The 23,728-nt window shown below is 40.1% G+C and overlaps 1 protein-coding gene across 2 annotated transcripts in view; it reads right to left on the bottom strand.

Annotated features, from left to right (window-relative positions):
• Positions 1-23,728, bottom strand: part of RASGEF1B (RasGEF domain family member 1B) — a 667,380-nt gene that overhangs the window by 108,839 nt on the left and 534,813 nt on the right. The window lies entirely within an intron of this gene.

Here is a 23,728-nt window from a genome sequence, read left to right on the forward strand (position 1 = left end):
CAGTGGGACACCATGGGAAGATTCTATATATGTATTAAATACTGTTATTCATTGTCGCCAAGATGAAATGAAAAGGCTGACAAAGTATGGGCATTGAGTAACAAGTCCAGGAGATTCTGGGCTCTTATGGAAGCAGCTGTCTCTCAGAGCTTCACAGTTCCACATATAGTCTGAAGAGGTCCAGGTAAATTTACATTGACAACTGAATCAATGTAAATAAAACTCTTTTTATTTATTACATATATGTTATATATTTCTTATATTTCCTATCCCTATTCAAAGTAATATATATATAATATGTATAAACAATATATATATAATTTTCAAAACTGGTATTGTAAAATTTATAGAGTTTCATGATAAAGGGAAAAAACAAGACATAATCTAGGTCTACTTTAACACAATCATACAGATTAGCAAAGACATTAAGACTAGGACCTGAAATGTCAGAATGCTTCTTTTTTAAAATAATATCTATTTACTTATTTTCGGCTGTGCTGAGTCTTTGTTGCTGCACTTGAGCTTTCTCCAGTCGCGGTGCTCGGGCTTCTCGCTGCTTTAAAATCAATACTTTAATTAAATCAAGACTATCCCATCACTTTGAAACATACCCTGCTTCTCCTGTCGCAGGGCATGGGCGCTAGAGTCTGAGGGCTTCAGTAGTGGCGGCATGTGGGCTTAGTTGCCCCACGGCATGTGGGATCTTCCCAGGCCAGGGACTGAACCTGTGTCCCCCACACTGGCAAATGGATTCTTAACCACTGGACCACCAAGGAAGTCCCAGATGACCTCTTAAAGAGACATGTTTGTAGGAAAGTAAGAGTGTTTGTAGGAAAATGAGAAAGACAAAGATTCACTTTCGTCTCTAGCCTTGGGACAATTCTACAGGCTATGACTTTGAGCTCCCAGTGAAGTCATTATCTTTTTTCTCTCTCTCTTTCATATAATAATTATTGAGAACTCATGTAGTGTTTGGGACAATGTAAAGGAACAAACAGTGACAATAACAAAAGCTATTATCATTTTGTAAAATGGAAAAAGGGTAGGTAAAAATCTTGCTGATGATAAAGAGACTTTGCATCTTCAAGTGATCTGACAGCCAAAGGGAATGGTAGAAATTGTCACTGGTTAGTAAGTTCCAAGCTACAACTCCATGTGATTCTTTACAAGTTTTGACACTGAATTGCTATTAACAGCAGAAAAGTTTTAGAGGGAAAAATAGTGTTCGAATTAATACATCTTAGAGTAAGGATGTATCATTTTAACAGCTTGTGCTCCAGAAAGTCAATACTTTAATTAAATCAAGACTATCCCATCACTTTGAAACATACCAACATTCTCAGATAAAGTCACGGCAAAGTATTTTACAAAAGATTCAGCAGTAATAATCCACTAATACAGTTAACTAATGATTTTATATAGCAGGATGTTTCTTAGCCTCAAACTCTTCAGTTACTCATGAAATCAGCACACTCAAAGTTTTCATTCAATGAGAAGTGTAGGTGAATTGATTCATTTATACCAGAAATGTCTACTGAGTGGCCCTATTTAAGGTTCTGTGGTGGATGCAAAGATAATTGGGTACATAGTTCATTTTTCTAGGAGCTTTATGCTTAACAGCTGAGATCAAACATGCACATAGAAACTAGAATGTAAGGTCAACTGTAAATGTCAGAGGAGATTGACAGATGACAAATCAGAGAAGATCTGGGAAAACTTTAGGAGAGAAATGTATTGGGCTATGAACTAGACATCCAGGATGGTCAGGAAGCATAGTTCAGATGGAAGAAAAAGTACAATCAAAGGCATAGTTTGGGCAATTTCAATTGCTCAGTTTAGCTAGCTGGAGAGAAGCATGAACAGGAATGCCAGGCAATGTGGTAGAAAGGACTGAAAGAATTCTTCATGGAATGAAGGAGTAGGAATGCCAGGTTGAGGAGCTACGTTGAACAGCTCAGCTCTCTGCTTACAAGCAGCTTGCTTCTTTCCCTACGCTGGCACCATCCAAGCCACTGTTTAAAATTTACCATTGAAATAACTCTCTTTTACAGATGAGAGTTTAGCACCTAAGGAAGTATATTAGGAGATTGTAAAATAACATGTAATTGATTCTTTTACCTACCTTAAACTTGCAGATTAATTTTGCTTTTTCTCCATGTTTGCCAAGAAACAATGTCACATAAATATCATTGACCAAACTGATATAAAGGGATGGATGAGCATATGGATGGGTGGGTGGACACGTGGTGAGCATGTGACTGAGTGGTTGAGTGGGACTGGATGTGTGAGTGGATGAGTGTATAGTTTAACAGGTGGATGCACAGGTCAGTGGTGGTGGGTGGATGAGTAGGTGGAGAATACTGAGTGGCTGGCTTGCCAGATACTTAAAGTAGATGATTTTCTGTATGATTCTATGATTAATTGTTGAACAGACAAGAAAAAAAAAGTCAATAATATAAATCCAAACAATTGTTTGCACGTAAATTTTAGTCTGGCTATATGAGTCATGCTTATTTTTCAGTGTGCTTATAAAGTGAGCACACCCTTCAGTGCATATTGGAATAGAATTCAAGAGACATCTGTCCTCTTATTTCCTTCATCCCTTTCTCCAATCGTATAGGGATTCATGTTTTCCCGAGCATAACTCAAGTGAAACAAGGCAAAACCACTGAAAAGGTAAAAGTTAATTAGGTAAATCTAGGGTGGTTTTTAAAAAATGACATCTATAATGACATTCTATAAGAGAGGGTATTCAGATACAGTGACAGTTTTGAAAACTGTAAATTACTGATGTTTACCTTTTGAAATCAACAAACACTAATTAACAAGCCAGTCAGCCAACCAATCAACCAAACATTTCAAAACACCAACTTTGTGTTAAGCAGGAAATATTACACCAGTAAAATAAGGTTTTAAGAAAGACACCCTTGTGATTTAAAGTATGGTCCTTGGACCAGAAGCATTAGAGTCACTGGGAGTTTGTCAGAAATGCAGGATCTGAGGCCCTGTTTCAGACTTAATATGCAAGTTTACACATGCATTAAAGTTTGAGAAGCACTGATATATGCTCTTCTTGGAAATCAAAAGTATATAATGTCATAAGCTAAGTTTTATTTAATCCAATGTTTGCCAACATTATTTGATCCTGGATCCCTTTCTCAAGGGAACACCCACTCAACACTGCATGGAAATTATGGAACACAGTTTAGGTGATGCTGGGCTCAATGACCATTAAGGTCCTCCCAAATAAAGCATTCTATGTCTCTGTTAATTATATAGTTGTGTGTGCATATATATGTGTGTGTGTGTGTGTGTGTGTGTGGTATATGTGTGTGTATACTATATTCATCTGGGCTTCCCTGGCGGCTCAGTGGTAAAGAATCTGCCTGCAATGCAGGAAATGCAGGAGACTTGAGTTCAGGCCCTGGGTCAGGAAGATTTCCTGGAGCAGGGAATAGCAACACAGGATTCTTGCCTGGAGAATCCTATGGACAGAGGAGCCTGGCGGACTACAGGCCATAGAGTTGAAAAGAGTCTGACATGACTGAAGGGGGTGAGCATGCATGTACTATATTTATCTATCTCCCTGTATCTATCTATCTAATGGAAAATAGCCATGATTCTATTTATATATTGAATGAAAACAAAAAATAAAATGCCCTTGCCATGTCTGAGAGAAATGGTGGAATGGAATTTTAAGTTCTTAGTGAAGAGAAGAGGAATTTCATGAAAATGAACAATGAATCGGTTCAACTAAGAGGTCAGTGTCTATGGGGAAATGTATATGTAGGTCTGAGATTACTCTTCAAGATCTTTTCCAAAATATACATTCTTCATTAATGAGGGCTAATTTTTTAATGTACTTTCTCCCACTTGTTCCTATTCAAATATTTTATTTTTGAAGGAATGTTGTTTTGGGGGCTGTTACAATTTCCATAGGCCTTCAGGAATGTTACTAAGAACGTTAGTCTTTAGATGAAGTCTCCTTGGATAAGTACACACTGATACGAATTATTTGGACTTAATTTGATGTTATTGGAACTAATCTTAAAATAAATAATACTTCCTAATGGTGGTGGTTCAATCTTTTTCAAACAGGAAATTTTGCTGGATTTTACTGCATTTCCCATAGTGCGTATCTAAAACCACATAGACCTGAACCTCCCCATCCTCAAGAAACACATGAACTTAGGACAGGGACCTTTTTTTTTTAACACCAGAGACTAAACTCTTGAGCCTGGAAAAGGACTTTGTCATTGCAAATCATACTTCATTCTGATCAACCCTACCAGTAAACAGAAGTAAGAATAAGACTCTGCTAGGTCAGTAAAGAAGCCAGCATGATACATGAGATGATTTTAGGTGGTATATACAGGAATCTTTTAGTTTGGCAGTCATGAAGTTATATTTATATTAGAAACAGTAGAATCAGTGTAGCAAATGTGCCACTTCCTACATCATACTGTGCAAGATTAGGTTAAATTTACAAAATCAGGCCATTTTAAAACAGCAAATAACATTACAGGTGTGTTATACAATGAAAACTGTGACTATGTTAACATAAAGGATTGCAAGGACTTTCCTGATGGTCCAGTGGCTAAGACTCCTCGCTCCCAATGCAGGGGGCCTGGGTTCCATCTCCGGTCAGGGAACTGGATCCCACATGCTGCAGCTAAGATCGAAGATCCTGCGTGCTACAACCAAGACCTGCTGCAGCCAAATAAGTTCTTTAATTAAATAGTTTTTATAAAAAGGATTGCAATGTGGGAAATAGTCCTCTAATACAACTCTAAGTCTTCAGAGGAAAATGAAGACCTCTTCCCTGGTGGGTCAGAGATAAAGAATCTGCTTGCAAGTTGGTAGACCCAGATTTGATTCCTGGGTTGGGAAGAATCCCAGAGGAGGGCATGGCAACCCACTCCAGTATTCTTGCCTGGGAAATTCCATGGACAGAGGAGACTGGCAGGCTACAGTCCATGGCGTCGCAAAGAGTCAGACATGACTAGTGACTAACACACACACACACACACACACACACACACACAATAAGGGCCTAGGATTTCTTACTCCTCAGAATCAAACTCATAGTAATCGTGATTAAAATATGATTAAATAGTGATTAAAAATATTTCTTGGATAAAAATATCTCAAGCACATCTTAAAAACCTTTGGGATGTAGTGTTAGCAATCACAGTGAATATACTTCCTCAGATATTGAATAACTGATTATAGGCAGCTAATAATTTTCAGGATTCTCCAAAGCATTCAGATGCATTAAAGTAGTAAGTGGAAGGATTCTCTTTCTCAAAATATGTTGTGTTTATCTTACTTTGGGTATAAACCATAAACCTTGACCGAGGTTTACCTCATATCTGGTACCACCTCTCTGAGGGCTGGCTTTGTCTACCATTTTCAAATGGAAACTCAAGCAAGTAAGGATTCTGTCTCCAATTTCTTTATTATACAATATAGAAAAAGACTCTCTATATAGTTTAACTTTCCAGTGTCATGCTTTCCCAATCTGTGTTGTTGTTGTTGTTTAGTTGGTAAGTCGTGCCCGTCTTTGCAATCTCATGGACTATAGCCCGCCACTCTCCTTTGTCCATGGAATTTTCCAGAGAAGAATATTGCAGTGGGTAGCTATTTTCTTCTCCAGGGCATCTTCCTGACCCAGGGATGGAATCTATGGCTCCTGCCTTGGCAGGTGAGTTCTTTACCATCTGAGGCACCAGGGAATCCCTCCCCATCTGCGAAATACTACTAATTAGTTGATCTCAAAGGTAACGTCTAGTCCCAAAGTACTATGACTTCATAGCTATTAAAAAGATGAGTAGTATATTTAAATCCACAGAGATAGCTGAGCTTCCAGGGAGAAATGTTACTAGATATTAAAACTGGAATTTTTCAGCATTTATCACGTTACAAGGACTCAGCAATCACTGTCTTGTTTCTTCTGCCCAGAATATGTACATGATTCCTATTTCACATATGCAGAAAATGAAAAGTGTTAGTGGCTCAGTTGTGTCAGGCTCTTTGAGACCCCATGGACTGTAGCTCACCAGGCTCCTCTATGGAATTCTCCAAGCAAGAATACTGGAGTGGGATGCCATTACCTTCTCCAAGGGATCTTCCAGACCTAGGGATCAAATCCAGGTCTCCTATATTGCAGGCGGATTCTTTCCTGTCTGAGCCACATAGGCAGAAAATGAGGTTTAAAGCTGTGCAGTAACTTACTCAAGATCACACAGACAGTAGGTAGTACAGCTGATATTTGAACTGGGGTCTCCTTTTCTCAAAAGTCCACTCCTTTCCTCCACCATATCAAGTCACCCATCCATGATCAGAGCAGAGCATTATTATCATTACCTTTGAGATAAAGCTACCAGATCAGAACCGAAGGAAAAAAAAAAGCTATTTGCCAATTTGTCAACCCAATTGGAAAAACAACCCAAGAATTACTTAATTGTTGAGAACATATATAATTTTGAAACTAATCTCTTAAATATATGATGTGGATTAGTGATTTGAAAGTTTATCAAACTCAATTTAGATGTAAATTTGCCATTTGAGAAACCCTAAACTCTAATACTTGATCCAAGCCACAAAGAATAACTGATACAAATGTCATTCTTAAGAGCAAAACAATAGAAACTATATGAATATTATAATACAAATTAAAGTATTTCTGTGGTCTCAGGATTATAATAGCTTCCATTTCTTTTAATTTTTAAAAAATTTTATATTGAGGTATAGTTTGAAGTTTTATATTAGTTTCAGATGTATACATAGTGATTCAAAATTATTACAGATTGATTGATGCTTTTGAGCTGAACTGCTAGAGAAGACACTTGAGAGTCCCTTGGACTGCAAGGAAATCAAACCAGTCAATCCTAAAGGAAATCAACCCTGAATATTCACTGGAAGGACTGATGCTGAAGCTCCAACACTTTGGCTACCTGATGTGAAGAGCTGACTCTTTGTAAAAGACCATGATGCTGGGAAAGATTGAAGGCAGGAGGAGAAGTGGGCAACAGAGGATGAGATGGCTGACTGGCATCACTGACTCAATGGACATGAGTCTGAGCAAACTCTGGGAGATGATGAAGGACAGGGAAGCCAGGCATGATGCAGTCCACAGGATTGAAAAAAGTTGGACATGACTAAAGAACAACAAATACTCCACTTAAAGTTATTATAATATTATTGAGTATACTCCTTGTGCTATGCATTATAACCTATGACTTAGTTACTTTATAACTGGAGGTTTGTATCTCTTAATTACCTTCACCTTGGTCCCTTTCACCCATCCCCCTTTGCTTCCATTTCAGTGAAAATAGGAAACAAATATTGTTATTATGTGGAAGAGAACAGGTAATTGGTTATGATAGAAAAGAAGAAAATGCTATAAAATTTGGGAAATGTCTAAAATTACAATCATAATATTTGTAGATAAAAAATGCATTTTAGAGCAAAATAAAATTTTGTGTATGCATGTGTATATTAAAATTTTTTAAATGCATTAAGCAGCATCTGCTTGTTGGAACAAATTTCAAATGGAAACTGCAGGCCAATCTGGTATTATCTTTTGAAATAATAACTTAGCTGAAAGATATTCATTTTGAGATTAAACAATTTTGATAAGCAACGTGGTTTTGAGGTAGGAAGAAAGAGAATTCCTTTAGGACATAGAGAATCAGCTTTAAATAATTATATTGGCTTAAAAAATTTTTTTTAAAGGATTAAGGCTTCTTTGCTAGTTTGCAGGCTTACTTTTCACCATACTCCAAGCTCAAGGCACACAGAAGTGAACAAAAATTGAAAACCCTTGTAATAGTGTATTAACACCTCATAACAATACTAACTTTCTTATTTCAACTAACAAACCTTTAAACAGCAACATATGAAATGGTCACCATTTCAAGTGAATTAATCAGTTCCTGTTCCACAATAATTGCCCACTTTGGACAAGGTGTTCTAGTGAATGAGTGCTCAGAGAGTAAAGTGGACGAACCATGATTTTCCCAGCAGCCATCAGTCTAGGACTATGAGTGAGATCACCTAAAATAATCATTTAATTTCCACTTGCTCCACTCACATGACCTATGCATGTCCTCAATAGCCAGTAAGAGTTCCCAATCCGCAAACATGGAAACCACCAGTCAGTATCTTGTATTCTCATATGTATTTTTTTTTTTAAAATTCAATATTTGTTTTATGTCGTTGGCTGCACTGGGTCTTAGTTGTACATGGGGGATCTTTAGTTGTGACAAGACAGGGAGCTGACTGTGGCTCAGATCATGAACTCATTGCCAAATTGAGACTTAAATTGAAGAAAGTAGGGAAAACTACTAGGCCATTCAAATATGACTAAATCAAATTCATTACCATTATACAGTGGAAGTGACAAATAGATTCAAGGGATTAGATATGACACAGTGCCTGAAGAACTATGGATGGAGGTTTGTGACATTGTACAGGAGGAAGTGATCAAGACCATCCCCAAGAAAAAGAAATGCAAAAAGGCAAAATGGTTCTCTGAGGAGGTCTTACAAAGACCTATGAAAAGAAGAAAAGTTAAAGGCAAAGGAGAAAAGGAAAGACATAACCATCTGAATGCAGAATTCCAAGGAATCACAAGGAGAGATAAGAAAGTCTTCCTTGGTGATCAATGCAAAGAAATAGAGGGAAACAATAGAATGGGAAAGACCAGAGATCTCTTCAAGAAAATTAGAGATCCCAAGGGAACAATTCATGCAAAGATGGGCACAATAAAGGATGGAAATGTTATGGATTTAACAGAAGAAGATGTTAAGAAGAGGTGGCAAGAATACACAGAAGAAAATCACTCACCTAGAGCCAGACATCCTGGAATGTGAAGTCAAGTGGGCCTTAGAAAGCATCACAAGGAACAAAACTAGTGGAGGCGATGGAATTCCAGTTGAGCTATTTCAAATCCTGAAAGATGATGCTGTGAAAGTGCTGCACTCAATATGGCAGCAAATCTGGAAAACTCAGCAGTGGCCACAGGACTGGAAAAGGTCAGTTTTCATTCCAATCCCAAAGAAAGGCAATGCCAAAGAATGCTCAAACTACCGCACAATTGCACTCATCTCACATACTAGTAAAGTAATGTTCAAAATTCTCCAAGCCAGGCTTCAGCAGTACGTGCACCATGAACTTCCAGATGTTCAAGCTGGTTTTAGAAAAGGCAGAGGAACCAGAGATCAAATTGCCAACATGCGCTGGATCATGGAAAAAGCAAGAGAGTTCCAGAAAAACATCTACTTCTGATTGTCTATGCCAAAGCCTTGACTATGTGGATTACAAGAAATTGTGGAAAATTCTTAAAGCAATGAGAATACCGGATCACCTGACCTGCCTCCTGTGAGAAATCTGTTTGCAGGTCAAAATGTAACAGTTAGAACTGGACATGGAACAACAGACTGGTTCCAAATCAGGAAAGGAGTACATCAAGGCTGTATATTGTCACCCTTCTTATTTAACTTATATGAAGAGTACATCATGAGAAACGCTGGGCTGGAAGAAGAACAAGTGGGAATCAAGGTTGCCGGGAGAAATATCAATAACCTCAGATATACAGACGACACCACCCTTATGGCAGAAAGCAAAGAAGAGCTGAAGAGCCTCTTGTTGAAATTAAAAGAAGAGATTGAAAAAGTTGGCTTAAAACTCAACATTCAGAAAGCTAAGATCATGGCATCTGATCCCATCACTTCATGGCAAAAAGATGGGGAAACAGTGGAAAAGTGTCAGACTTTATTTTTTTGGTCTCCAAAATCACTGCAGATGGTGACTACAGTCACAAAATTAAGACTCTTGCTCCTTAGAGGAAAAGCTATGACCAACCGAGACAGCATATTAAAAAGCAGAGACATTACTTTGCCAACAAAGGTCTGCCTAGTCAAAGCAATGGTTTTTCTCGTAGTCATATATGGATGTGAGAGTTGGGCCATAAAGAAAGCTGAGTGCCAAAGAATTGATGCTTTTGAACTGTGGCATTGGAGAAGACTCTTGAGAGTCCCTTGGACTGCAAGGAGATCGAACCAGTCCATCTTAAAGGAAATCAGTCCTGAATATTCATTGGAAGAACTGATGCTGAAGCTGAAACTCCAATACTTTGGCCACCTGATGGGAAGAAGTGACTAACTGGAAAAGACCTTGATGCTGGGAAAGATAGAAGGCGGGAGGAGAAGGGGATGACAGAGGATGAGACAGTTGGATGGCATCACCAATTCAATGGACATGAGTTTGAGTAAACTCTGGGACTTGGTGATGGACATGGAAGCCTGGCGTGATGCAGTCCATGGGGTGGCAAAGAGTTGGACACGACTGAGCAGCTGAACTGGACTGAACTGTGGGATCTAGTTCTCCGACCAGGGATCAAACCCAGGCCTCCTGCATTGGGAAGGAAGACTCTTAGCCACTGCTGTTGCTGCTAAGTCACTTCAGTTGTGTCCGACTCTGTGTGGGCCCATAGACGGCAGCCTACCAGGCTCCGCTGTCCCTGGGATTCTCAAGGCAAGAACACTGGAGTGGGTTGCCATTTCCTTCTCCAATGCATGAAAGTGAAAGTGAAGTTGCTCAGTCCCATCCAACCCTCAGCGACCCCATGGACTGCAGCCTTCCAGGCTCCTCCATCCATGGGATTTTCCAGGCAAGAGTAATGGAGTGGGGTGCCACTGCCTTCTCTGCTTAGCCACTGGAACCTCTCATATATAATCTTCAGCAGATTCCTACTGGGCACTGCAGCTGCTCCATCAAGGCTCAGCTTCTCCTGCTGCGCCACCAGGCCCAGCCACTCCCATGCTTCGTCAGCACTCCATGACATCAACCATGCTGGCTTTTCTAAGGCATATGTCACTCCTCTGCCTCGACCCTGCTGGGCACAGCCCACTGATGCCCTGGGCTTTGACTGTGTCAGAGTAGGATCTGGGTTAGGTGGGAGAGGAGGTTATGATCCACTCTGACTCTCCACCAGATTCCAGTGGAGAAACTACAGACCCTTGGAACTCATAGCTAATTGATGATCACTTGTGGGTTTATTCATGAATTAGATTTATTAATGAACTGGGCAAGTGCCCAAGACACACTGCAAATGCTAGTAAATGTTGGGTTGGAGAATGCAATTTGGATCCAAAGCCAACATGTGTCATCCCATCCCCATCCAGATGAGACTGTTGAGCCACTGGAGCCTGGGGTGGGCTGAGGGGAGGGAGGGAGAAACGAGTCTTCAGCACAAACTCACCACCCACCCTTGCGCACAGGTCACAGGCTTCATCAACCCTGCTAGCGGCTGACCAGAGAGTAAAGAGGGGAGGATAAGAGGTGAAATATCTCCCCTAGTGTGTTTTTCATACAGAAGCAAAGAGCTAGGGAGCCTGAGTGCCCACTGCTCCCCTGAAGGTCCTAGAGAAGAGGAGGCTTGTGCAGGAGAATGACAATTCTCAACTGAGCGACATTCTCCTGAGAACTGCCCTTCCTCCTTCACGGAGAAGTGAATGTGGGGTTGGGAGAGAAGCTAGACGGCGTCTTCAAAGCCACAGGCTTGATCGGAAGGAGAGAAGTTCCTTCCTCTGTGAAAACAGGAAGATAGGAGATTAAGTACTGTAAAAATATACCCCAGATGTTAGAGCGTTTATTAAGAGAGTTCTTCTGGCTTTGGCTCATCACACTTCTGCCTTCCGTGGGGCTAATGGGGCTAATGGAGACAGTCCCTCCTGGTAGCTCAGACAGGAGCCTGCAGTGCAGGAGACCCTTGGGTCGGGAAGGTCCCACTCCAGTATTCTTGCCTGGAGAATTCCATGGGTAGAGGAGCCTGGAGGGCTACAGGTAGTCCACTGGGGTCACAAAGAGTTGGACACAGCTGAGCAACTAACACTTTCACTTTCGACAATCTGAGTGGTGGACTTGCCTGAGCACAGAACATTCTTTCCTTTCAAAGTAAAGAAAGATGGGCTAATGGCCTGCCTATCATGACTGGCTATTTCCCTTAAAATTAATTTTTCTTTGGAGGATATCAAAGTTCCCTAACCTGAAAAATCTCCTTTGGCACAGACTCAAGAATTTGCCAAACATGCCCACTTGTGTATGGGTAAGCAGAGTTGTTCATGCAGTAAACACAGTTGGTTGCTTTGTCACTAGGAGTCTCTTCTTTACTCAACACAAAAAGGCAACTAGCGGTCTGTCCTGAGAGTTAACCAGAAACTGCCAACCATGCCTATTCGTCAGCAGGGGCACTGGCCCAAGTTGTCACTCCCTAATTTCTGCACAAATCATAATCTAATTCTGTAAGCGTAGTAGTAAAGAAGCCCAGTGCCAATTCAGGAGACTCAGGAGATCAGGTTTGATCCCTGTATTGGGAAGATCCCCTGGAGAAGGAAATGGCAACCCACTCCAGTATTCTTGCCTGGGAAATCCCATGGACAGAGGCATCTGACAGGCTACCATCCACTGGGGTGCAAAAGAGTCAGACACGACTTAGTAACTAAAACAACTACAGGTACCAAACAGAGTTTCTGAAGATCAGAAGATAACTAAAGATTTAGTTCTTTTCTTTAAGGGGCTCACAGTCAAGGGATAAAGTCAGTAATGTAAAGAAGCAAATACCTATCATAGAGCTTTTACTGCAAAAAGGCACAACAAATTTTATTAAAATGCTATAACAACAGGCACATAAAGTGCTATGATGTTCAGGGGTTAGGGGAAAAATTATTTTTAAATAAAATCATTAGACTATTTCTAAGTTGGAAAGATTTGAGAACATATGAAAGATGACAACTTAGTCTTAATTTTTTGATACATGACTATTCCCAAGCCTGGATTTCTACCATAGCTTTTTTTTTTTTTAATATGCTTATTTGGGGGTTTATTTAGGGCATACTCATAGTAGCAATGGCCAGTAATGACCTTCGGCTTATGAAAATAGATCTCCAATAAAAATAAATTCATTACTGGAAAACCATTGGAACATCTTAGTCCTGTGGAAAAACACAATTATGTGTTTACTGATAAATTATTTCCTGCTTATGTAACTGACCTGCCATGTTTAAGCATCATTCCAACAACATTTGGGAAAATCAAACAAATATACTGCTATGAAAAGAAGACTGATTTCAGGTTTTAAATTTGTTTATTGCATATGTTCAGTTATCTGAGATAAAAATGAAACCAAAAGCACAACTTTTAGTTTGAAATTTTTTAATGACGTGGAAGACACTGTAGCTTATTTGATCCAATATTACCTCTCCAGGCTGGTGGGCCAAATCTCTAAAATTATTCATAGCAGCAGTTCCTAAATATCAGTGGATTCAAGACCTAGGAGTATGCTGCACTGAGTCTACCATGTTTCTTTTATTTTTACATCGTTTCCCTTTCCTTTCCTGGATGGTGCCTTACTTTCCAAGACAATCTCTTGTTTTTAAATGTTTTCTGCTCATGCATTGGGCTTCTCAGTGGTACATTTGAAGGTTGCTCAGCTCTTTGACGGACCTCAGTTTTAGTAATTAATTCTGTGTGTTCATCTCGAATAGTCTAGTATGGACCTCTCCTGACAGACTATATTCAAGTATAGAATAGAACAGGGACATTTGGTATAAAGTAGAAACTGTCATAGCATAGAAAGCCATTGAATCTAATGTCTAAAGGTTTGCCTTCAGGCAAGCCTAAAAGGCTTGGGAATAGTCATGTATCAGAAAATTAAGACTAAGTTATCATCTTTTTATATGTATCTCAAATCTTTCTAATTTAGAGATAAAGGAGCTCATGCTTAATGAGCTAAATGTTTAATATAATCAATAATCATGTTATAGTGAGCATCTATTGCTTCTCTTGGTTTTTCCTTGGAGAATCACCCATCCCTAAGTCTGTATCACCAAGTAGCCAATGAGAGTGGTGCATCACAGGACTAGAACACTTACATTGAAAGTGGGCACATGACTCAAGAAGGGTTAATCAGAGACCTCCCTGGTGGCCCCCTGGTCCTGATCTTGGAGGACCCCATATGCTTCAGAACAACTAAGCCCATGCACCACAACTCCTGAGCTCGTGTGCTGCAGCTACTGAAGCCCACGAGCCCCAGAACCCATGCTCAGAAAGAAAAGAAGCCACTATAATGAGAAGCCCATGCACCATAACAAAGAGCAGCCCCTTCTTGTTGAAACTAGAGAAGGCCCACACAGCAGTGAAGACCCAGCACAGGCACAAGTAAAATAAATAAACACATTTTTTTTTTTTTAAAGAAGGGTTAATCAGAGCCAGCTCTGGGACTTTTGCAGGAACTAACAAAATCAAACTCCTGTTCAGGTGGGAGTAAGCTTGGGGCCATTGGAACCAAGCTGCTGCCTAAGAATGACACTGTCACAAAGAAAGCAAAGCTGAGAGATGGAGAGAGAAAGATACCCTGGTCCTAATGAAGTTATTGGAGCCCCTAGAGCTAGCTAGTCTTGAGACTGCAGTAACTTTATATGTTTCATAAAAAAGAGTCAATAAATTATTAAATTTATTATAGCATAAGAAGGCAATGGCAACCCACTCCAGTACTCTTGCCTGGAAAATCCCACAGACGGAGGAGCCTGGTAGGCTGCAGTCCATGGGTTGCTGAGGGTCGGACATGACTGAGTGACTTCACTTTCACTTTTCACTTTCATGCATTGGAGAAGGCAATGGCAACCCACTCCAGTGCTCTTGCCTGGAGAATCCCAGGGACAGCAGAGCCTGGTGGGCTGCCGTCTGTGGGTTCGCACAGAGTCAGACACAACTGAAGCGACTTAGCAGCAGCATTGTCCTTATGCCTAAAATTCATGTTTATCAAATTGAATTCTTCTTGTTTCGTATCTGTTTCCTCCACTAAATTGTAAATGCCTAGAGATCAGAATTCCCTACTACCTGGCAAATAACAGATGCTCAATAAATATTTCTTCAAATGAACAATCCAGAATCTATCCTTAAAACAAAAAATCACACAGCTGTTGATTTTATAGTGATCAAAGTACCAGGTTTCTGGGCACTTTGTTCAACAACATTTGGGGAACACTTTACACTATGAAAATTCTACTTATAGAATAGCAAAAAAAAAAAAAAAGAGAGAGAGAGATACATGAAAAGAAATGATACTTTCTGTCTGTCTAGTCAAGGCTATGGTTTTTCCAGTGGTCATGTATGAATGTGAGAGTTAGACTATAAAGAAAGCTGAGCACGGAAGAATTGATGCTTTTGAACTGTGGTGTTGGAGAAGACTCTTGAGAGTCCCTTGGACTGCAAGGAGATCCAACCAGTCCATCCTAAAGGAGATCAGTCCTGAGTGTTCACTGGAAGGACTGATGTTGAAGCTGAAACTCCAATACTTTGACCACCTCATGCGAAGAGTTGACTCACTGGAAAAGACCCTGACGCTGGGAAAGATTGAGGGCAGGAGGAGAAGGGGACGACAGAGAATGAGAGGCTGGATGGCATCACCGACTCAATGGACGTGAGTTTGAGTAGACTCCAGGAGTTGGTGATGGACAGGAAGGCCTAGCGTGATGCAGTCCATGGGGTCACAAAGAGGAGGACACAACTGAGTGACTGAACTGATACTGATACTGATTATAATTAAAGTTATTGGTCTTAACCACTGGATACCTACATGGGGTTCACAGTCTACTTCCTACTGTGCCCGACCTTTATACATCAACTTCAATGTTATATAACATATAATAAGCCTGATAGGGGCTCCCCAGATGGCTCAGTGGTAAAGAATCTGCCTATTAATGCAGGAGACACAGAGATGCAGGTTAGATCTCTGGGTCGGGAAGATCCTCTGGAGTAGCAAATGGCAACCCACTCCAGTATTCTTACCTGAAAAACCCCATGGACAGAGGAGCCTAATGGGTTACAGTCCATGGGGTCGCAAAGAGTCAGAAACAACCGGGTGACTAAGCACACACGTGCTCACAATAAGCCTGATACACTGATTCACTTTATTCTCCTTAACTCAGGGCAGTGACACTATAATGGGAGAAATCATCCTGTCTTCAAGTAAAAATGTATTTAACAATATGGAATTTCTCCTTATGAAGCAGCCGTAAAAGGTCTACAAATAGACTGCCTATTGGAGGGGTCTATTTATCCATGGATCTCTGGATAAATAAGAATTCATAATTAAGAAAGATCAACAACTCACAGAACATATAATTTATCATTCAAGACAAACAGTGTTTAGGCTGGCAAGAAAAGGTAGAGGTTAATCACAAAATCTTATTAGAATGAAGAAGTATATAATTAACCTCTACTCCGTTTCCTCAATCATGAAGGACTTAGGTCTGCAAGGAACAGCCATACAGAAATGAACAAGACTATATCATGCCATACTCCTCTGGCATACCCAATTTCTTCCCTGCCCTTGCCTTCAACTCTAGCTTTTAATGGACAAGAAGTTGAGGCTCACCCCTTAATAGGCACTGAATTATTGGATATGTCACTCCACAAGTCTGCCTCTGGATTTTCTTTCTCTAACTTGCAGGTCTAACTGAGCTTTAACTGAAAGTTCAATGTCTAATGGCTTCTTGCCAGCAGAGTTCATGTTCAAGATTGCTTGGCCTCATTTTAGTACAGAGACTCTTTACCAACTCAAGTTTAAACCAAAATTAAAAAAAAAAAAACACACAAAGCAGTCTTTATTTTATGACTGTCTACTTATCCTTCCTGATCTAGGAAGTTGACTTCAGTGAGGTTCTGAGGTCTGGTGTTTGGTGTGCTTTGTTCTTTGGTGGTAAGCCATTATGCAGCAGTTCTTTGTAATGTTTATTTCCTGAATTCTAATTACTAGGATTTTTCGCTTTGGAAAGTAAGACAAGCCTAGTATTTCTTTGAAAAGCTCTGCTTCATATGGCCAATCTTAATTTTTATGAATATAAAAATTGTTTTGGTAAAATTCTATTCAGTTGCTTTTTTTTTTTTTAATCCTCTGAATTTAGAATAAGCTCTGTAAGTTTATTGGGCTTGCCAGGTGGTGTTGTTCAGTCACTCAGTTGGGTCCAGCTCTTTGCAATGCCATGCACTACAGCACCCCAGGCTGTCCTTCACAATGTCCTGGAGCTTGCTCAAACTCATGTCCATTGACTCAGTGATGCCATCCATCCATCTCAACCTCTGTCATCCCCTTCTTCTCCTGCTTTCAATCTTTCCCAACATCAGGTTCTTTTCCAATGAGTCAGCTTTTCGTATCCAGGTGGCTCAGTGGTAAAGAACCCGCCTGCCAATGCAGGAGACATAACGGATGCAGGTTCAATCCCTGGGTTGGGAAGATGTCCTGGAGAAGGGAATGGCAACCCACTCCAGGATTCTTGCTTGGAAAATTCCATGGACAGAGGAGCCTGGTGGGCTACAGTCCATGGGGTCACAAAGAGTCACATACACAACTCACCACCACGCACTCACCACCACCACTACTGTAAGTTTATTACGGGTGAGATAAACCAATTCTTTACCAAGAGGTCTCTGTGCAATGACAAGTGGACTCTTTTAATGACAGGATTATAGTTTTAACAAATAAGTTAGTTTATAGCAACTGTTTCTGCTGAAATGTCCTAGGAAGCATGTTGGTCTCAATGATTCCAGCAAAAGTGGGAGATGTTTTTAGGAAACAAATGTAGACATCTATCATGCTCTCTTGGGTATTGCTGAGTATTCTGGCAACACTGCAGTTTCTAGGGGCCTGGATATTTTCAATATAATCCACTCTCCTTTCACTGCTATATAATACTCAAGTAACTTGTTATCAGGTGATAGGAACAGTTGTAGAAGTCCTTGAACATCATTCAGATAAATTTTAACCACACTTTCTTTTTTACGTGGCTTTTATCTTATTACATAAGATATATATGTTTGTAAAAGTGAAAGTGAAGTTGCTCGGTCCTGTCCGACTCTTTGCGACCCCATGGACTGTAGCCTATCAGGCTCCTCTGTCCATGGGATTTTCCAGGCAAGAGTGCTGGAGTGGATTGCCATTTCCTTCTCCAGGGGATCTTCCTGACCCAGGAAAGGAATCCGAGTCTCCCGCATTGCAGGCAGACACTTTACCGTCTGAGCCACCAGGGAAGCCCATATATGTTTATTGTTTATAAATTAGAGAGACATGTAAATGAAAAAAAAAAAAGCCAGTTGTAATCTCACCATTCCTTCTTTGCATTTTAATGTTTGTATATCTAGATTTTCAGCATTTTGGAATTTGTCTTTTTACTTAAAACCAAAATGTCATATTCTCTTAAATAGACTTGTTACTTATAGAATCTGCCCCACAACCTTGTATCTTTCTTTAAGCAGAAACTTAAGCTTATCTGTCATGGCCTAAGTAGGCATGCCTATTTTTCTAGAATTAGTCCCTCTTGTTTTTGCTGACTTTCTAAGAGTTATCTTCCTATATAATCATTCACAAAATATTGGTAGGCCAAAAATTTCATAATGTGTTACAGAAAAACCCAAATAAACTTTTAGGCCAGCCCAATAATTTAGAAGCTTTGGATTTGTGAATCATTTTATGATACTGTCTCTCCAGCTCAAACTTTTCCTGGTCAATAAAAATTTCCAAAGTAATTCATTCAGCCAAAAGAAACCACCAGAGGGTTTTACCAAGGACTCTGCATTCAAGGAACTCTCTCAAACATCAATATGGTATTCTGGGTCCATGAATAATTCAGCTTTGTAATACTTGTACCTGACACAATGTGAGCCAGGAGGAAATCCTGAATGATAAACAAAAGAAAACAAGTTACATAAGAAACCCTAAATCTAAAATGTCAATGCAGGTGCCAACCGTCCCAGAAGCTATTGACTGTGCTTTTAAATCTTTGCAAAAGATATTGATGAAAAACTATTTAAATGAGGTTATAATTTTACATAATAACCTGGAAGTGATGATACTAGTAATAACCATTTTAAAGATTTATTATGTTCAGTTCAGTTGCTCAGTTGTGTCCCACTCTATGTGACCCCATGGACTGTAGCATGTCAGGCCTCCCGCACGCCAGGCCTCCCTGTCCATCATCTGACATTTAATATACATGAGCCTTGTCATATACTCTTTTACATACATTTTATAACAATTCGAGGAAGTCAGGTATTTTAAATCCCATTTTACAGAAGAGGTAACTGAGGCACAGAGGGAGAGTAAGCTGCTCAACATCGCCTGGGTGGCAAATGGCAAAGGAGGTTAAATCAAGCTTTCTGTGACTCGCATGTTCTTTGTATCATCCTTATAATGTATGTGGCATTCCACAGATGTTGGAACATTACTACAGAGTTCATTCCATTTGCATTATGCTAAACTTCCTGACATCTAACAAAGCAGGAAAGTGAGAAACTCTAATATGACTTATACTTGAGCCCCACCCATTGGTCTTTCCAGAGATGTAGTTCTTGTGTGGTTCACATGAAAGGGAATACCTTTCAGATTATGAATTCCAGAATGCAAATTGACTGATATGCAGGTTTTTCATGGAATATTTGAAAATAAACTGCAGCTGCCTTCTCATTCTTTGAGAGGAACCTTTCTTTGACTCTGAAAACTTTGCCAATGGTGCAGTAACAATAATAGAGAAAGAGGTGAACTGAAATGAATTAATGAAGCTTTATTAAAGCTAATACATACATAATTAGTTTTAAAGGGTACAGAAAACCTTAATTCAAGAGACATGAGCAAATCAATATACTGCGTGTTATCTCACCCAGACAATATTATGGCAGTAAAATTGCTGTAGCATTAAAGAGAAAAATAGCATCTTGAAGGCTGCCTGATGAGTCACTGAACAGAAGTCCAACTGGCTCTAACCTTTAGATGATAATATTTTTTTTCTAAGATATGACTAACAAGCTGACACAATTTATTCCACACCAAAGATGGGATCCAAAGAATAACCTGACTCTAAAAATAACTTCTAATATCCAAGAGAAATCACTGTGATTCTGTTTGTGCATTAACTTCAGAAAGAGCTGTTCACTGATGGATATATTTCTCAAATATTTCTCTCAAGTTTATTTTCTTTTTGTTTTCCTGAAACAGTGTGAACTGACCATGAAGTATGGTCAGCACTATCCTAGGTGCCAATGTTTCCAAGAGGCATCTTGGCACTGCATCTCAAGTACCTCTCAGGCTAGTTGAGAATGGAAATCTGTGAGCAGACAGTTAAGATATAATGACAAGTGTTAGGTTGGACCACAGCTGCTCAGGGCTCCATGGATGTACAACAAAAGGGAATATGGACAAAGTTGTGGTAAGAGAGAACTTCTCTTGAGAGATTTCAAAAAGAAAATTCTTAAAGAGATGGGAGTATCAGACCACCTTACCTGCCTCCTGAGAAATCTGTATGCAGGTCAAGAAGCAACAGTTAGAACCAGACATGGAAAGGAGCTCCATGGAAAGGACATGGTTCCAAATTGGGAAAGCAGTACAGCAAGGCTGTATATTGTCACCCTGTTTATTTAACTTATATGTAGAGTACATCATGAAAAATGTAAGGCTGGATGAAGCACAAGCTGGAATCAAGATTGCCAGGAGAAATATCAATAACCTCAGATATGCAAATGACACCACCCTTATGCAGAAGAAGTTCACCCTTAGTGAAGAAGAACTAAAGAGCCTCTTGATGAAAGTGAAAGAGAAGAGTGAAAAAGTTGGCTTAAAACTCAACATTCAGAAAACTAAGACCATGGCATCTGGTCCCATCACTCCATGGCAAATAGGTGGGGAAACAATGGAAACAGTGACAGACTTTATTTTCTTGGGCTCTAAAATCACTGCAGATGGTGACTGCAGCTGTGAAATTAAAAGATGTTTGCTCCTTGGAAGAAAAGCTATGACCAACCTAGACAGCATATTAAAAAGCAGAGCATCACTTTGCCAACAAAGGTCCCTATAGTCAGAGCAATGGTTTTTCCACTGGTCATGTATGAATGTGAGAGTTGGACCATAAGAAAGCTGAGCACAGAATTGATGCTTTTGAACTGTGATGTTGGAGAAGACTCTTGACAGTCCCTTGAACTGCAAGGAGATCCAACCAGTCCATCCTAAAGGAGATCAGTCCTGGGTGTTCTTTGGAAGGACTGATGCTAAAGCTGAAACTCCAATACTTTGGCCAACTGATGAGAAGAACTGACTCATTGAAGACCCTGATGTTGAGAAAGATTGAAGGCAGGAGGAGAAAGGTGCAAGAGAGGATGAGATGGTTGGATGGTATCACTGACTCCATGGACATGAGTTCGAGCAAGCTTTGGGAGATGGTGAAGGACAGGGAAGCCTGGCGTGCTGCAGTACATGGGGCTGCAAACAGTTGGACACAACTGAGCAAATGAACTGAACATAACTGGATTATGTACACTGCTTTCCTTTTAATGACCCTGACACAACCAGTTCTATATCAAAAACTATGGAGACAGCCTAAATGAACCAGAGACTTCTGGTTTCAGCCTTGATTTTTCTCTGTGTTACTCCTTCTTCTTTGCAGTCTGACAATTTAGATCCTTTTGTTTATTTTCCTTTTTTAAAAATAAATTTATTTATTTTAATTGGAGGCTAATTACAATATTGTATTGGTTTCTGTCCCCACCTTGGTATGTTAACTGGGGCAAGTCACATCATCTCTCTTGGTATCAGATTCTTCAACTGTAACATGAGGAGGAATAATCCAAATCATCCCTGAGAATGACTTTTAAATTTAGAATCCTATGAAATTGTATGAGATTAGCAAAATGTTCAGTTCAGTTCAGTCACTCAGTCATGTCCGACTCTTTGCGATCCCATGAATCACAGCACGCCAGGCCTCCCTGTCCATCACCAATTCCCGGAGTTCACTCAAACCCATGTGCATCGAGGCGGTGATGCCATTCAGCCACCTCATCCTCTGTCATCCCCTGTTCCCCCTGCCCCCAATCCCTCCAAGCATCAGGGTCTTTTCCAGTGAGTCAACTCTTTGCATGAGGTGGGCAATGTATTGGAGTTTCAGCTTCAACATCAGTCTTTCCAATGAACATCCAGGACTGATCTCCTTTAGGATGGACTGGTTGGACCTCCTCGCAGTCCAAGTGACTCTCAAGAGCCTTCTCCAACACCACAGTTCAAAAGCATCAGTTCTTTGGTGCTCAGCTTTTTTCACAGTCCAACTCTCACATCCATACATGACTACTGGAAAAACCATAGCCTTGACTAGACGGACCTTTGTTGGCAAAGTAATATCTCTGCTTTTCAATGCGTTATCTAGGTTGGTCATAACTTTCCTTTCAAGGAGTAAGCGTCTTTTAATTTCATGGCTGCAATCACTAATCCTAGGTAATTTCCCCCATGGATTAAAAAAAAAAAAATAACCTCTGATAGTCCTCTCAAGGAAAGAACAGGGGACCTAAAAGACTTGGGGAGAGCTAACCCAGCATTGATTTTTAAATGCATATATATTTTTATATTTTAACATACCTGAAATAGATATGTCCTATAATGGTAGCATTTCACAATCATAATTAACAGAATTTTCTCCTTCTTTGCAGTTCATGAAATAACAGTGTGCTATAATCTTAACCCTTTAACTCCCAAAACTAGTTAAGATGAGAGTACATAAAAAGCAGATCTTTCAAACATCTAATGTAACACTATTATGTCATTATGCCAGCAAATCTGGAAGAGCCAGCGGTGGCCACAGGACTGGAAAAGGTCAATCCTCATCCCAATTTCCAAGAAGGGTAGTACCAAAGAATTGCTACCCATCAGACAATTGCACTCATCTCCCATGCTAGTAAGATCATGCTTAAAACCTTGCAAGCTAGACTTCAACATATGTGAACCAAGAACTTCCAGATGTCAAAGCTGGGTTTAGAAAAGGAAGAGGAACTAGAGATCAAATGGCCAACACTTGCTGGATTATAGAGAAAGCAAGGGAATTTCAGAAAAACATCTATCTCTGTTTCTTCGACTATGCTAAAGCCTTTGACTGTGTGGATCATGACAAACTGTGGAAAACTCTTAGAGATATGGGAATACAAGACCATCTTACCTGTCTCCTAAGAAACCTGTACATGGGCTGAGAAACAACAGTTAGAACCCTGTATGGAACAACTGATTGGTTCAAGATCAAGAAAGGAGTACAACAGGGCTGACTGCTGTCACCCTGTCTGTTTAGTCTGTACGCTGAGCACGTCATGAAAAATGTTAGGCTGGATGAGTTACAAGCTGGAATCAAGATAGGCAGGAGAAACATCAACAACCTCAGATAACACTCTAATGGCAGAAAGTGAAGAGGAACTAAAGAGCCTCTTGATGAGGGTGAAGGAGAGTGAAAGAGCCTGCGTAAGACTCTATATATATAAAAAAAAAAACTAACTAAGATCATGGCATCCGGCCCCATTAGTTCATGGCAATAGAAGGGGAAAAGGTGGAAGTAGTGACAGATTTCCTCTTCTTGGACTCCAAGATCACTGTGGACAGTGGCTGCAGCCATGCAATCAGAAGATGATTTCTTCTTGGCAGGAAAGCAATGACAAACTTGGACAGTGTGTTGAAAAGCAGAGACATTACTCTGCTGACACAGATCCAAATAGTCAAGAATATGGTCTTCCCAGTGGTCATGTATGGTTGTGAGAGCTGAACCATAAAGAAAGCAGAGGGCCAAAGAATTGATCCCTTCTAAGTGTGGTGCTGAAGAAGACTCCTGAAAGTCCCCTGGACAGCAAGGAAATCAACTCAGTCAAT

This window comes from Ovis canadensis, chromosome 6 (assembly GCF_042477335.2).
Source record: "Ovis canadensis isolate MfBH-ARS-UI-01 breed Bighorn chromosome 6, ARS-UI_OviCan_v2, whole genome shotgun sequence".
Lineage (NCBI taxonomy): Eukaryota > Metazoa > Chordata > Mammalia > Artiodactyla > Bovidae > Ovis > Ovis canadensis.